Raw genomic sequence first — 17,564 nt, forward strand, 5'->3', positions numbered from 1 at the left:
TCAGACAAACCCCTCAAACCTTAATCAACTGAAAGTCCCTCATTCTTTGGTGACAGAAGCACATTCAGAAGCATTGCCATGGAAACTTGAGCCATCCTCTGTGCTATTCATCAGAGAAGATCTTCTAGCACAGAAATATTTTATGATCTCTACCTGAGTACAGACAGCAGTCAGTATAATGAAGTAAAATTACAGACTCCAGCATTGTGTGAGGATAGCAGTGGGTCACTCTTCAACCAAGCTGCCTGATCCTCACTTCACCTACAACGAGGAATAGATTGTTACAAGCTGGCAGGGAAAAGCAGTGTAGCACTGAGAGAAAGAGAATTGGTGTTAGAGGAATAAACCTATCCAGCCAAAGGGATAAAAGAGAAAGGGGTTCACAGCCTTTTCCCAAAGCTGGTCACATCCTGCCACTTTCCCTTCCCAGAGGTTACGAGTGATGTTGCTGACTCCTCTGCAAAGCAGGATTCCTACCAGGCACAGACGCCTCCCACTTAACCCAAGTCACGGCCATTGCCTACTCTGGAGACCGCATCAAGTATTCCCCATTGACTTACACTCAGCCTCTGCACCCAGGCATGATGCGGAGTGTTACAGCACCCACACCTACACACTGGCAGTAGTCGTCTCAACAGGCCACAAAGGCAGAACAAGGAAAGAAGACAACTTTCAAAAAACATGCTTTGGGCCTAGCAGATTCAGAGGCTGAGCCAAGGGCAGGAACAGCCACAAAACTTGTCTCAACTCTGTAAACAATAGAGCAGCACAGCTCCTGAAGCAGAATGTAACCCTGGAGCATCTTCTCTCTTTTTTGTGGTGTGGCCCTGTAGTTAATCCGCCTCAGTTTGCTTCATTTGTTTTTTTTTTGTTATTGTTTTTTTTTTTAAGCTTTTTAAAAATGATTCTCTTAGTGTTCAGCACAACCAAACTGCTGAGAGATTTTATTCTGAGAGTTCAGTCACATAAATACAACACAGCTTAATCCAGCTTAGGAAAAACAAACAGATCCACCCACTCGTCTTTCATTGGTGACCTGTATAAAGCATGCAACTGGCTATGGCTCTTCTCTCCCCATTCACCTGGGCTCCAGTCAGTCCTTTTAACAGCAGGATCCTTATCACAGCAGAGGGGACCCACATCTCCACCCCTGCCCTACAGGCTGTACACGAGGAGGCTGCCTGTCACCAGCAGTCACAGGCTGCACTGCCTGTCCTTCTGTATACACTGTATTCTACCTCCTAGGTTCACCTTACTCCCCTGGGGGGGGGAATAACCACAGACATCCCACCTCAGACCAAGCAGGGCTGCTTCAGCTCTTCCCTCAGACACAACCCCTCCTCGGGGCAGAGTCAGAGCTCTCATCAACCATCTTCTTCCACATTTGTCATCATTGCTGACACCAGTGTTGTTCTTCAGCTGGAACTAATAAAGAGCATAAATTGTCTCAAGGGGCAACTGCAGTGAAGACCCAGCACTTTAGTTTTACCACAAGGTCAGCTTGTCCAGACTAGCACTGCATCCCCTGCCCAGCATTGCTTTTGTAAAACTGAAATGCCTGGTCTTTATCGCTGTTATCCTTTGGGATAGCATAAGCCCATTAACTATTCTGAGGTTAATGAAAAACATCTCCTTTTTTGCAGTGAAGACAAGCTCTTCACCTCCAAAGGGCTCCTCCCTGTAGATCCCCCTGTTAGTAAGCACTGTGCAGCTCTTCAGAGAGCAAGCTGGGAATGACAGATAGTTGAGCTGCAGGTGAAGTCACCTATCCTCAAAGGGGCTCTAACTGAGAGCAGAGGATGGTCGGCCCCAGATATCCTAACAAAAGCAAGCCATCATGTTCCAGGTACTCTTTTTTTTTTTTTTTTGGTCAAGTGTCAGACTAAACCACTCAAAGAGCTAGCAGCCCACTGCTCATCTAAGGGCAAAGACCATGGACAAATGCTAGTGTATAGACAGGCAGATGTTGCAAAGATAAGGTGTTTGTCCAGTGCTGACAGCAAGCTATTTGCTCACGCCTTCAGCTTCATGCAGCTGCACGAGCTCAGCTCTACAGAGTCTGTGATTCTGGACTAAGGAATGTCTCAACTGGAGAAACACCACATCTGCTGCCAGCTCAAGGTGCCCCAGGATCAGACCAATTGCCAATTTTACTGTCCAGCTGTAGCCCTGCTTTCTGCTCCCTGTCCCACCAGGGGGAGATCTAGCTACTTGGTAAGGGTTACTGCTCTAGCCAGAAGAGCACATCTCCCAGGCAGAGGTGTTTGGAACTGGACAAAGAAGCACAGAGATCTGGATTCCTACACAGTCCTGAAGGCCAGCAGGGAAGCCAAAACAAAGAACTAGTCACTTTCTTTCCACAACATATTAAAACTCACAGACAGGAGAGGAAAAGGCCAAGAATCAGCCCTCCTTCCTCCTTAGCCAATGTCACACCCATTTCATTCTGGTTCCCTTACTCTCCTCCTGGCAACAGGAAAGTGACAGCAGAAGCAGTATTTAATCCTAAACAAGACCTCCATTTTTGCAGCTGTAGCCTATATCGCATGACAAAGCTGAAATGCCCAATGATTACACAGACTTAAATGTTCTATCAATAACATTCCACATAACCCATTTTTAGACTTACATTTTGCTATACCTCATGTTGCCACAGGGCATATTGTTCAGTTTGGCACTGCAGAACAGAGGAAGGAAAATGAAGATTCAGGTAACACACTTTCTTATCCACACCCACGCCCTAAAAGTCAGATATGGAGTCAGTGGCAACTACTTTGAAATAAAATACAGAGTTTACAAGAAATGAAGAGCAAAGAGAGCCTAATGTGAATAGTTTCCAACTGTTTCATAATGTAAGAGTCTTTTGCAACAAGTAACATTCCCCTAATCACCTAGCATTGAGATCCTGCTTTGAAAAGTGATACACCCTTCTCGAGCAAGTGTGGCATGGACCAGTCTGGTAACAGTAGCTCTGCAGCAACTGCCCCAGAGACGGGGGCAACAGCTAAAAACCAAAAACTATGCTATAAAGCCAGAGCCCTTCTGAGAGACAATTCTTTCATGCCTGCTACTGTCTAAGGATGGCAGTAGGGAGGTCTTCTGCAGACTAACTTTAATGTGGAAATGACTGGCACATTACAGAATTTCAAGCTACCAGAAATTGCCAGAAGGAAAACTGCAAGTCCCAAAGATCAAAGCAAACCGGGTAATGAAGTGAACAGCCCAGGGCTTACCCAGGACACAGAAGATGCTCTGCTGTTCTTTCCACTAGCCTTGCCTATGGGTTGCCCATACTGACACTGCCAAAAGGGACCACAAATGAAAGACAAGGATGGCTTGCATGATAGGGGCACAGAAAACTACTGACCATTTCTCACAGACATCATGTCAAGGATCCCAAAATAATGCACCTGCATCCTGATTTGCCATCCTTCACCAACCTTCCCGTCCTCATCTCTTGAGGTACCAGTTAGAAAAAGGACGCTTTTCCAGAAGAAGCTGGAGCAGTTCAGCTGCAGTGCATATGTGTAAGAACATTTACCCACCGATTGGGGGAAGCACTCCTGCCCAGGTTAAATCCCAGAGCCATTCCATCTCCATGCAGACATCTCATACACAGTTTGTACTGAGCAGAGCTTGATGGCACAAGCCACTCAATCATCTACTGATTGCCAAGAGCACACAGGCTGCAGAGGTGACAAGCCAACCTTAACTGGCCTTATCGGTGTAAATTAAACCCTACAACACACCCAAGCAAACAGCCCGTTCCTGTGGAGGAGCAGGCATGAGTTATTTTGCTGCAGCTATAAAGGAAACATTGCTGCTAGGACATGCCCCTGGAGTGACTGTGCCGCACAGCTCTCCCGCTGCATTCCTGGGGTTGTTTAGCATGGACTCAGCTCCAGCCTTTCCACAAGCAAGAAGTCTGAACCCTGAATGCCATCTGCAAACACAGCCAGACTCCACCTCCTGCATGCCTGCAGGCCACCAGGTGTGGCCAGGAATGGCACAAGCTACACACTAAACACACCTTTGATGTGGAGCTGAAAGCATGTAGCCAGGGGGCATGAACAGCACGCCGCCCGCCGTAGTGCTGACTCCCAGTGCAGGAATGTGGCTGCAACCACAGGCCAAGGAAGGCAAACACATTGCATTCCTCACCAGGCAGGGAAGGAAAACAAGCAGCAAGCCCACACACCCACCACCCTGACACCCGCCACGCTCCCCACACATGCCAGCCCTGCCACTGCCAGGACCCCAACAACAGCTTCAGCTTCAAACTCATTTGTGGGAGAGTCTTTGAGTTCTCCAGGCAACCTCTCGGGCCATGGGGCAAGAGAAACAGAGCAAGGCACGAGAGTTATCAACTGGGCATGCAAGCCACGAGAAGGAGAAGAGCTGCCACCATGGCTTGGAAGTAAACACTTAAACACTCCTCCCTGGCAGTGTTTAAGGACAGGTTGGATGAGGTCTGGTGGAAGGTGTCCCTGCCTGTGGCAGGGAGGTTGGAACTAGATGATCTTTAAGGTCCCTTCCAACCCAAACCATTCTATGATTCTATCATTCTATAAGTAACCACGTTCCAGGGCAGGAACAGCTCCATGCAGTAGCCTGGGAAGGGAATTTCCCTGACTTTTCCTATAAGACAAGGGACAAACTACACCAATATTCCAAAGGCTGCCAAAAAAAGATGCTCTGCTTCAGAGCAGGTTCTGAACTTCAGCAAAGCACAGGGATGTCAGAAAGAAGCAGGATTTTGTAAGGCAAAACCAACAGAAACTACTTAACACAAACAGATATAGTAGAACACATATTCCCTTCTACTTTCCAAGAAGCAAAGAGCACACACATGGAGGGACCCCTGTGCTGTCACTGCACAAAACAGTGTCAGCAAATTCAAAGAGCACTGACGAAGGGCTGGAACTGTAATCACTGGGGATCCTGGAAGTGGAAAGATCAGTGTAGCCACAAGCTCCAGAAACATGCCGATGCATCTAGCAAGCTGCCAGAGCAGGGATGGTTTATAAGGCTGTGGCCCAGCCGCTTCACACCCCACATGTGCATTTCAAGGCCCTCACCAAGGGGAATGGTCTGGTATTAGGTAACACGAACAGACCAGATGAGGTCCAGCAGATTTTCCCATGCCCATTAAAATTCAAGGCCTCAAGCTACCTATTCCCTTCTAAGCCAGTAAGGTAAGCTGCTGCAGTAGCTCCAGTACTTGGAAGAAAGAGGCATGAAAGGCCAGATTTACCAATAGATTTATATCCAAAGATATAAATAGAAGCCTGGCAGGATTTACAAAAGCACCCAAACAGATTAGGTGTCTAAATCACCACATGCAGGAGAAAGGGCTTCTCCACTTCTAACCACTCCATACCTCTCCAACCCCAGCCACCACAAGAAAACCCTTTTCGGAGAGGACGGAAGCCCCTGCTGCTCTACAGGTTGCCAAGGGCCATCCCTGTGCAATCCACTTCGATGGTGATGGCACCCAAATTTCCACAAGTCTCAACAGTGCAACCTGCAATGGCTGCAGCTCTCGCAGAATGTAGGTCTGCCTGTTTCCCAGAATAGGAGCTGCCGCTTCAGCCTCTCCTCTCCCTTCCCCCACTACATCTTTATTTTTCATAGATTTAATACTGTTTCAAGGTACAACCCTCATCCTGCCACCGGTGGGCGGGTGAGTGGGGGAAAGGGGCCCTTTATAATTGTAGTGTTGCAATCTGCCAGCCCGTCCAGGCGGCCTGTTCCCGCCTGCACTGTATTAAATACTTTATAACTGATTACACCCCCATGGGGCATGATTAGCAGTCTTCAGAGAACAAAGTCTACTTTCATAAGAATAAGAACAGACACGTACTGCTAACCTACTACACAGCTGGGCAGGTGAGGAAACAGGGGAAAAAAGGCGGGGGGGGGGGTGGGGGGGGGGGGGGTGGGGGGGAAGATTTAACTGCACTGCTAACTCTATTCTCTCCTTCCCTCCCCTATCCCAGCGTCTCCAAGTTGAGATTTCCACTGCCCTGAATTGTTCCCTTCAGACCTACCCCAGAATACTCAGGTAACGTAAACTCATAAACAAACTGCCACCTGTGGAAGTCAGGCAAAGTCCTAACCTGGAGAGGTAAGGCCTTGAGGCAAGCTGATTGAGTTTTGCTCTGGGTGACAGCAATTACTTCACACCAGTTCCCAGGAAAAGGGAAGGATGAATTCCAACAGCAGCATCAAAAACAAGGAGAAGGAAGGAAAGCTTGAAATACAATCACATACCCACGCCCCCCTCTAACCTCTGTATATATCTGGAAAGTCTATATAAGTAAGAGCAAAGCATCTAATTCAATCTGGAGGTTAAAAGCTCTCCAGAATCAGGTGATTATTTTTTTCTTGTGGGGATAGAGGAGGCAGCAAACAGGAGGAAAGCCCTCTCCACCTGAGATGATATATAATAGGGATCCCCAAACACACACAGTCCATATGCATTGCCGCAACAAAGAACGACCCTGATGGAAACATAGCCAATCTGACATGAAATGACCTACAACTCAATGAAATGACTACAACTGCAACAAAAATGGGAGCACCTGCCGGAGAGCTCCCAGGATTGAGGGACCCCTGTACTCTGCCCCTCTCAGGTGGAAAACGATAACCTAGAGGAGAAGAGTGAGTGGAGACAAGTCTATGGCCGTGGCAAAAGGCGAGTGCCCTCCTTGCCTACCTTGCCTCCACAGGTGCCTCTGAGCAATAGATATGAAGCCCTAGTGGAATACAGCCGGTCCAACGGGGATGTGGTGGAGAGGCAACCTATATCAGAGGTCCCACCACAGTCATAAAAACCTGACGGGTGTATAGCTACCTCCTCCACAAGGAAGAAGAGAAGAGTTTTAGTAGTTGGAGACTCCTTTCTAAAGGGATCTGAGGGCCCAATATGCAGAGCTGACCCCCATCACAGGGAGGCCTGCAGCCTGCCTGGAGCCCGAATCAGGGATATCACCAGGAAACTACCCAACCTGGTGAAGGCCACAGACTACTACCCCCTCCTGATCTTCCAGACAGGTGGGGAAGAAGCTGCATCCCGTAGTCTGAGGGGGATGAAGAAAGACTACAAGGCCCTAGGACGGTTGGTGAAAGAGTCTGGGGCACAAGTTGTTTTCTCCTCCCTCCTTCCATTTTCAGGTGATGACGTGGGATGGAATAGTAGGATTCTCTCTATTAACGCCTGGCTACGAGACTGGTGCTACAGGCAGGGCTTTGGGTTCTTTGATAATGGCTGGTTTTATAAGACAACAGGCGTGACAGTGATACATGGGAAAGGTTTATGTCGTAGGGGCAAAAGGGTTCTGGGACAGGAATTAGCAGGGCTCATTCGGAGAGCTTTAAACTAGATTCGAAGGGGGATGGGGTGGTAGCTGGGCTTGCACCACTGGGGCAATGCTCTAGTGTTGAGGTAGACCAGGAGGCCCCCCATCCCCCTGGGGTGAAATCAGGGGGTGAATCTGGGATGAAATCGGTGTGCCCAGCTCGCTCCCTGAAATGCCTGTACACCAATGCACGCAGCATGGGGAATAAACAGGAGGAGTTAGAAATCCGTGTTCGGTCGGGGGGCTATGATCTAGTGCCAATCACAGAGACTTGGTGGGATGCCTCGCATGACTGGAATGTGGTCATGGATGGCTATGTCCTGTTCAGGAAAGACAGGCCGCTAAGGAGAGGTGGTGGAGTTGCTCTTTATGTGAGTGAGCAGCTAGAATGTATTGAGTTCTGTCCAGGGGCGGATCAGGAGCGAGTTGAGAGTTTGTGGGTGCGAATTAAGGGGCAGGCTGGCAGGGGTGATACTGTTGTGGGTGTCTATTACAGGCCACCGGATCAGGATGAGGAGGGTGATGAGGCCTTCTACAGGCAGCTGAGAGCAGTCTCGCAATTACAGGGCCTGGTTGTTGTGGGGGATTTCAACTACCCTGATATTTGCTGGGAGGCCTACTCAGCCAGCCATCCCCAGTCCAGGAGGTTCCTCCAGTGCATTGATGATAACTTTCTGATGCAAATGGTGGATGAGCCAACTAGGAGAGGAGCGCTGCTGGATCTGATCCTCACTAACAAGGAGGGTCTGGTTGAAGAGGTGAAGGTTGAGGGCAGCCTTGGTTGTAGCGACCATGAGATGGTAGAGTTCAGGATCTCATGTGGCAGGAACAGAATAGCTAGCAGAATCACAACCCTGAACTTCAGGAGGGCCAACTTTGGCCTTTTCAAGCAATTGCTAGGGGAAATCCCATGGGACAGGGTACTAGAAGGTAAGGGGGCCCAAGATAGTTGGTTAGCGTTCAAGGACTGCTTCTTCCGAGCTCAAGATCAGAGCATCCCAACAGGTAGGAAGTCAAGGAAGGGTACCAGGAGACCTGCATGGTTGAACAGGGAACTGCTGGGCAAACTCAAGTGGAAGAAGAAGGTGTACAGATCGTGGAAGGAGGGGCTGGCCACTTGGGAGGAATATAAGTCTGTTGTCAGAGGATGTAGGGAGGCAACTAGGAAAGCTAAGGCCTCCTTGGAATTAAACCTTGCAAGAGAGGTCAAGGACAACAGAAAGGGCTTCTTCAAATACATTGCAGGTAAAGCCAACACTAGAGGCAATGTAGGCCCACTGATGAATGAGGTGGGGGCCCTGGAGACAGAGGATAAAAAGAAGGCGGAGTTACTGAATGCCTTCTTTGCCTCTGTCTATACTGCTGGAGGCTGTCCTGAGGAGCCCTGGACCCCTGCGGCCTCAGAAGAAGTCAGGATAGAGGAGGAATCTGTCTTGGTTGATGAGGGCTGGGTCAGGGACCAATTAAGCAACCTGGACGTCCATAAATCCATGGGCCCTGATGGGATGCACCCGCGGGTGCTGAGGGAGCTGGCGGAAGTCATTGCTAGGCCACTCTCCATCATCTTTGCTAAGTCGTGGGCAACGGGAGAGGTGCCTGGGGACTGGAGGAAAGCGAATGTCACTCCAGTCTTCAAAAAGGGCAAGAAGGAGGACCCGGGTAACTATAGACCGGTCAGCCTCACCTCCATCCCTGGAAAGGTGATGGAGCAACTTGTCCTTGGTGCTGTCTCTAGGCACATCAAGGATAGGGGAATCATTAGGGGCACTCAGCATGGCTTCACCAACGGGAAGTCTTGCTCAACCAACTTGATAGCCTTTTATGAGGATGTTACCCGGTGGATAGATGATGTTAAAGCTGTGGATGTGGTCTATCTCGATTTCAGTAAAGCGTTTGACACGGTCTCCCACAGCATCCTCGCAGCTAAACTGGGGAAGTGTGGTCTGGATGATCGGGTAGTGAGGTGGATTGTGAACTGGCTGAAGGAAAGAAGCCAGAGAGTAGTGGTCAGCGGGACAGAGTCCAGTTGGAGGTCTGTGTCTAGCGGAGTCCCACAAGGGTCGGTTCTGGGACCAGTTCTATTCAATATATTCATTAATGACTTGGATGAGGGATTAGAGTGCGCTGTCAGCAAGTTCGCTGATGACACAAAACTGGGAGGAGTGGCTGAGATGCCGGAAGGCTGCGCAGCCATTCAGAGGGACCTGGACAGGCTGGAGAGTTGGGCGGGGAGAAATTTAATGAAATATAACAAGGGCAAGTGTAGAGTCCTGCATCTGGGCAAGAACAACCCCATGTACCAGTACAAGTTGGGGACAGACCTGTTGGAGACCAGCGTAGGGGAAAGGGACCTGGGGGTCCTAGTGGACAGCAGGATGACCATGAGCCAGCAGTGTGCCCTTGTGGCCAAGAAGGCCAATGGCATCCTGGGGTGTATTAGAAGGGGTGTGGTCAGCAGGTCGAGAGAGGTTCTCCTCCCCCTCTACTCTGCCCTGGTGAGGCCGCATCTGGAGTATTGTGTCCAGTTCTGGGCCCCTCAGTTCAAGAAGGACAGGGAACTGCTAGAGAGAGTCCAGCACAGAGCCACGAAGATGATTAAGGGAGTGGAACATCTCCCTTATGAGGAGAGGCTGAGGGAGCTGGGTCTCTTTAGCTTAGAGAAGAGGAGACTGAGGGGTGACCTCATTAATGTTTATAAATATGTAAAGGGCAAGTGTCAAGAGGATGGAGCCAGGCTCTTCTCAGTGACATCCCTTGACAGGACAAGGGGCAATGGGTGCAAGCTGGAGCACAGGAGGTTCCACTTAAATTTGAGGAAAAACTTCTTTACTGTAAGGGTGACTGAACACTGGAACAGGCTGCCCAGAGAGGTTGTGGAGTCTCCTTCTCTGGAGACATTCAAAACCCGCCTGGACGCGTTCCTGTGTGATATGGTCTAGGCAATCCTGCTCCGGCAGGGGGATTGGACTAGATGATCTTTCGAGGTCCCTTCCAATCCCTAACATTCTGTGATTCTGTGATTCTGTGTAACTCATTAGCAGGTGCCTTCCAAATCTCAAATGCCCACACAAACAGCCACAAACATTATTTGGTGCTATCTGGCCTCCATCTCAGCAAAGCACAAAGAATCAGACTGTACAGCGTTTCACCAAAAGGAATAAGAAAAATGGAGGCAAATCCTAGGCTGAAACAAGCCTAGGATGAGCCCTTCCAGCTACTCTCCCCAAACCTACAACAGAGGACAGCAGAGCAGGAAGCTCCAGGAAAATGGTCTTATTCCAGAGGGACACCTGTGCAGCAGCTTCAACAAAATAGTAAGAACCCTTCTAACTGTGTCATTTTGGAAACACATCACCTGCTTTACCCAGAGCCCACTGTCTTTGCCCATGGCCCCATGGATGCTCATGGTACAGCCTGGAAGCACTTGTGTTCAGCTGACGCATCTAGAAGGGGGTGCCTTGCTGACACATTCCACCCAGATTCTTACCCAACCCACCCGAGAAAGGATTTGTTGACGGAGACACCAACCCAGCTAAAAATGATCTACTTGTATCTGCTTTACTCAGCAGCTGCCTTCAGCCAGCACATAGGAGGTATCTGAACTGTACTGTCTAGTCTCATTTGTACAGCAAAATCTGCATATTCTCTTTATTACAGAAAGACCTGAAGGCATCAACTGACTTTAGGTTCTGATGTAGTCGGCACTGATATAAAAGCATTGATACATTTAGAGTTATCAAACAGATTCTGCTTCCAGGGTTTGGACAAATGGGAGGTTTCACCATAAACACAAGCTAGTCGTTAGAAGCTCCAGGAGGTAATTTAAGTTATCACAGCCAACACAAAAATAGTTTTACTTTGGGAGTTGAAGTTGCAAAGCTATAATAAATCCAAGTGACACAGTAAAACTTTTTATAAAAGCTGAAAATTAGTTGTGAAGCCCCAGATGGCCTTGGTTATAATTTGATCCTGCTACCATGGGCTAGCAAAAAGAAAACCACTCTTCACACTGTAAAAACAAGACCCAAAAACTCTATCATCCTTCAGCTCCTAGGAGACAGAGGTAGTCCTTTTGCATTTTGTGCATATATATATATATATACACACACATGTAAAATATATAGAAATAATAAATATATAAATAAAGTTTTAAAACCACACAGCTAACAATGAATTCGCCAATCCCCCACCATGCTGGGCAGCTATCAATCAGGCATCTGAGCTCAAACTGGACCACTGCAATCCAACGCTCTCCCCTGGCTGCTGTACCCTCACAGATACCCTGCACCCACACCCCATCCCGAGTAAACTGCCTTCTACTGCAGAGAAGCACTCCTGCTATTCCAATACCGGTATTCACCACCAGGGCAAGAGACCCTAATTTAGCCCCGCACGGGCCTTCTGCAAACTGCTAATCCCCAATACACAGCTGTTTTTCAAATGTACAAGCATGAGCAAACCGTAAACGATTTATGGCGTGTGGCAAGAAGACTCCTGGCTCCCTGCGTAGGCGGGGTTTTGGGACAAGATCATGCTTGGACTAATGTTTATATTGCAAGTTGTCAGTTGGGTAGTAAATCATCTCTGAAGCTGTATAGTAATACGGCTCTACCCATCCAGCTGGAGCCTTGACCACACCGAAAACTGTTACAGCCATTTCAAATACACCTGAGGACCTATTTACAAAGGCATCATCTAATCAAGGAAAAATGGATACATTTATAAGTAGACTCTAGAGAAATTCTGAAGCTCAGCAAGAGTGACTTGCTTTCAGGAATCGATCCAACCTGGTATGAGAAGCTTCCCAAAAATGACACTCCGTACTAGCCCTAGAAGAAACTAGATTAAGTGCCTACACAGACGTCTACTAACAGCGTGTATCACTAGCAAAATGCAGTTAGGCAAGAAAATCCTTCTGAGCAAAGTTTTCATTTCCTAGTATTTACATAACTATAGTGCAAGCAGTGCTTAGAAATTCAATTCTAAAAGTTCAAGGAATATATTTTGCATACCTTAGTGCATGAGATGCTTTCTGCTCAGAAAAATGAAACCACCTAAAGGCAGGATGTGAAACCAAAGTCCATTCTCAAGAAAGGTTACTTAACTCTAATTTTAAACAAATCTGCCATTTCCCATTATTTCCTTTTCCCCCATTTGAAAGGGCTGTGCACACAGTGCACTGGGTAAGGATCTCCCACAAGTAAAAGGAAAGGGGGATGCGTTCTCAACCAGGAAAAAATGATGAATAAAAACACACAAGAAAAAACAGAACAATAGAATCAACTTTTCAGTTATGTGAGACAGACCAGATTTCAAGTCATTTCCCTAGAATATTTTTAACCTCCCCCTTGGGCAGCAGCAGAATCCTCACTAATGAACAGCAAAGCTGCAGGACGAAATCTGATTTAGGAGACAACGAAGCAAGGCATCTTTGGGAATTGTATAGAGCTTGTGCAGCAAGACATACCCAGGTCTCAATGCAGTTATCCTGAGTAGCATATGCTAAAATAATGGTCAAAAACCTTATTGCCACAATGATTATCTAATTATTATCTCGGGAAAATAACTTATATTCTTTTGAAACAAATGCTATAAAGTAAAACTTGCCTAAGGCTTTTTATGAGCCTATCTATAACTCCCCAATAGTCAGAGAAACTACCTCATCTGTCCCTTTTGATTTCAGAACCATTCATGCACAAGTGTTACATTAACGCAGCTGGACAACTGAGACTTTAAACACAAGAGTAAGAAAATCCAGTTATGACTCCTACAACATTGCCAAAGCCAGCTTTATTGCAGAGCCAAAATACAAATATGGAACTCAACCAAAGACACAGTAGTCACTGCAGGACTCTCAGTTCTGAAATTGCTGACCCCTGGAAAACAGAAATTTAAACCAGTTCTCTCTTGCCACTAGCAGCAGGTCAGATCCCCTATGCCTAAAAAACAGCCTAACCCTTGCAGGAAACGTTACTTTCCAATCCTGACTCATTTCACTTTCTCAGCATCACAAAACTTCTGTGAAAGTCAGTAACCCTTTACTCACGGCTGTTACACCTGCCACAAAAGGTTTACGTTGTGCCCTAAAGTACATGTTGTTCCTAGAAGAGCCCATAGGGAGGGTATCCATACAGAAATTTCAAGGTTTGCATGACCTGCTCCTAGCTCTGAAAATCCACATACACACTCTTTCCTTCAGGAGTTCCCCTTGCATTTAGGCAGACATTACCAACAAACACCTTTTTATACGTATCTCCATACCACTGCCACTTACCTTTATTAGCCTATCCATCAAACCAAATTTATGCCTACTTGACCAAGCAGCACTGATGATTCTCTTGATCCTCAACACAGACTGGACATGAGCACAGGACACAGACTGTGTCTTCCCAGACACTAGTACATTGAGGCTCATACTACAACATACCGGATCTCACTTGAACAGCTTTAAGGCCCTTCCTTACAACTGCCTTCTGGACTAAAGTCCGCTACAAGACTGCAACGTGGAGAGGCCAAACTCCACACGTCCTTTTCCCTCTTACAAACAAAGGCAAGAAGCATAAAGGGCTTTGCCTGACCACTTGGCATGACGAAACAATACTTACATGTCTTCACATTCATGAATAAGACACTTCTCATCTATGGACTGCACTATCTTTCCAAGGACCCTGCTTTCCACCAGCTTAAAATCCTCAACTACCAGGCCTAATCAGAGCAACAAGAGTGCTTTGTGGGTTTGTTTTTTGGTTGGTAGGGTTTTTTTCCCTAATGCAGTTATCACAAAAAAGAAAGGTTAGTAGGCAACCTGACATAGCAAATCAGTGTGATTCAATACCTTGCCTCTGACACAGCCCAATATAAGGTGGTTTAGAAGATGGAGCAAGAAGCCCCAGTGGACAATTATGGAACAAACTGCCCTTTCTTCAAACCTTTACCTGTTAAGAGATTGGGTTATGTCTGAAAAAGACACCTTCTAAAACAAGTTCTTTAGCTAAAGCAAGTCTGAACATTTCTACTCATAAGTGCTTGATCTTTTCTGAATCCTGCTCAGCTCTTAGCCTCAGTGCTATTATGTGGTGGTGAATTTCCACAGATTAGACATCATGTGAAAATACTTTAAAATCATTATTCAGTTTGATGCCTATCAGTTTCACTGAATTGCGTTCACCTCAACTGAAGAATACATTCCAGCTCCTTCACCTCTGTGCAGCAGTCTTCCTCAGGCTTGGCACTCAGCATTGTTAAAAAGCAGAGGAAAACTGAGCCCACCCAAGTGATGCTTATCCTGCATTCCAACCACTGCAATGCTATTCTCACACTCCTACACAGCCTTCCACACCATTTCCTTCCTAAACATAGCTCCCAGGAGGACACTCCGGAGAGGGTGGCTCATGTCATTCCAAATATGAGACAGCCTGCAAGCTGCTGCTCTTGGCCCTCTCTGTCTGAGCATATTAGCAATAAGACCATACATGAACATCCTGACAATGAAGAGAACAATTTCCGAGTCTGGAACAAACAAGGGGGCAAAAAAGAGAGAAGATTAATTTAAGTCAAAAAGATTCAGCCAGATAAGGCATTATAAGCCACGAAAACAAGCAAATAGCTCCTGGGAAGGGAAGAAAAGGGGGGGTCTCAGAGTGCCCACTTGCCTTAAACAAGGCAGGGCCTGACTTCCACTCTATAGCAATTTCACCATGCTACAGAATATGCACGACATTGGATCACACGGGGGTCTACTTAATTTTGTAGTCATGGCTTGAAATATCCTTTTCATCTCTCCACCGAGCTTTACTAAAGCATTAAACACCACAGTATCCAAGCATCTTATAGACAATTATGGACTCTTCCTCAAACCCCCAGTAAGGTGGGCATTAATCGTATTTTGCAACCAAAGAATGAAGAACAAGAAACAATAATGATCTGAACACGTTCACACAATAAATCTGTGGTGGAAATCAGGTATCCTACATTGCAGTTCAGAATTCTGACCACAGTGCCACCCTTCCCCTCTAACCAGCTGTAAAGGTACTTCAACTTTAAAAAAGTAACATTCTTCCTACTACAATTACAGACCCAGCCAACTCAGATCCAAGGAAAACGCCCTCAGGTAGTGGAACTGGCAGGGAAACAGGACCTACGATTTCATACCCTAAGGCATTAGCCCTGTTTGCATAGATTACGCACATAGCTCTTTTGCAGTCCTGTGTAAAATGAATTTCAGAGAGGATCATACTTATCCAGTTCCTAGCGACTTGAAACACACACAGCTAGCACAAATGCCACAAGCACTCTTCTCTCCATAGCTCAAGGTGTCATACAGAACCAGGATATCTTCCCAACCAAAGCCTTCAAGTAAGGAGATGAATGTACCCAGCTTCAGGACCTTAAATTTACTCGCAAAGCATCAACCAAGTCAAACAGTTAAGAAAATTTTCTCTATTATGACAATTCCAGTTCCTGACAACCCCAGTCAAAAGGGCAGAGATGAGCCAAAAAGGCATCAAGCCAGATCCTCATTTCTTAGCAGAGGAATCCTGCCCTCAATGTGTATCACATGCAGACTCATTTGAGACCCTTACATGTTGTATTTCTCCCAGCAACATGAAAGGGAGAGGGTTATTAGCCACTACTACATTATTCTTGTCACACTGTGCTGTAAAAGCTAGGCCCTTGCTAACGAGGACACAACATGGTTAATTCATTATGATCTAACCTCCAGAACTATTTCTTGGGACTATGCTGTAGGTGTGGTGACACATGGAAATCTGAGAGTCCAGTTTTCAGTAGCTCCTCCATAAAACATAAAATCCAGAACTCATAAGCATCAAGTCTACTCCAAATAACTAGCAAAAAATACAGTCACATTTTACTGAAACTTGTTTATTTTGCTATTGTTCAAACAGCTTGGCTTTCTTCACCTTTTTAAAAGCACTTTATATGCCACACCTGGTGCCACAAACCCTTTCTCCAAGCCAGCTCTGGTATTATTAACACTGTCACGTTGATAAAAATATCACTCGCCTCATCTGACTATTTGTCCTGCTCTGGGACAAAAAGGGGGCAGACTTGCAAAGGACTACACCTCTTTCAAAGCTATAGTCTATTTCCCCTACATCCTACACCACATGATTGTACTTAGAGTGGATGGCAGAGATAAGAATTCAGAAAGATGCAAAGCAAGTGACTTAGCAGCAGCCAACAAACTGCTTGAAACAGACTGGAAAAGAATGCAAGGTCATCTTTGGTTCAGAAAGCTGGTTTGAGGAGGCAACAGGTCTCGGCACGTAACCCGTCCCCTCCTAACCCGATGCCTTGTTAATATTAAAGATGAAGATAGCCACGGGCTGCACTTTGGAACTCTGCTGGCCCTACTGAAATGCATTCCCATGATTTCAAGAGCACTGGGTGCCTGGGAAGGAATGAAAAGCCAAAAGTTTCTGATACCACAGCTAAGACCTTATGGCTTAAATGCCGATTTACCATCCAGAAGCTGAAACACACTGTATGCAAAGCGCTGTTGGGATGCATATGCTTTCTGCAGTGATTCACTAAGAAGTGAAGAAAAGAGAAAGGAGTTGTACTACAAGTGATTTGACAAGTAACTGAAAGGTATGATCAAAGGACCAGCTGCTGGGTACCAAACAGCTGCCCCTCTAAACTGGATCTCAACGGTGAGTTCAGGAGAGGACAGAAAGGCCAGTGGTACAGCTGCATCACCCATCAGAGGACGAGTTAAAATACGAGTAGAAAAAACAATGTGCTGGAAGCAAAAACATAACAGAACAGAGGACCACTAGAATTACCTAACTTTGGCATTGCAATTATTGCAAAAGCAGGATCATCAGAAAGGATTTCATTGGGATTCTGGCTGGGCAGACCTCTTGTGATTACATAGAGAACACAGCTACTTCAGCACTGACAGAATAGACTTGACTGCTTCTCTGGATGGCATGTAAAGAGCATTGGCTTACATCTTTAATTGAACTTTTCTTCCCAGGGGTTCTTACTGAATTTTTCAGGGTCACTCCCATGTCATTGACGGCCCTGGCCTCTCAATTCAGGCAATGTAGGCCTACTATGATCCAGAGAACACCGCAGAGGGGGACAGTTTTTCAGGTACGTGGTTCACATATTCTCAAAAAATTCAAGTAGTGGGCTGAAAGAACACAGTCTGACTCAGCATCAGCTCATTCCTGGCTT

The 17,564-nt window shown here is 46.6% G+C and overlaps 1 protein-coding gene across 4 annotated transcripts in view; it reads right to left on the reverse strand.

Annotated features, from left to right (window-relative positions):
• The window catches only part of TJAP1 (tight junction associated protein 1), a 45,262-nt gene that overhangs the window by 26,428 nt on the left and 1,270 nt on the right, over positions 1-17,564 (reverse strand). The gene's annotated exons all lie outside the window — the stretch shown is intronic.

Source organism: Nyctibius grandis, chromosome 1 (assembly GCF_013368605.1).
Source record: "Nyctibius grandis isolate bNycGra1 chromosome 1, bNycGra1.pri, whole genome shotgun sequence".
In the NCBI taxonomy this organism is placed as follows: Eukaryota; Metazoa; Chordata; class Aves; order Nyctibiiformes; family Nyctibiidae; genus Nyctibius; species Nyctibius grandis.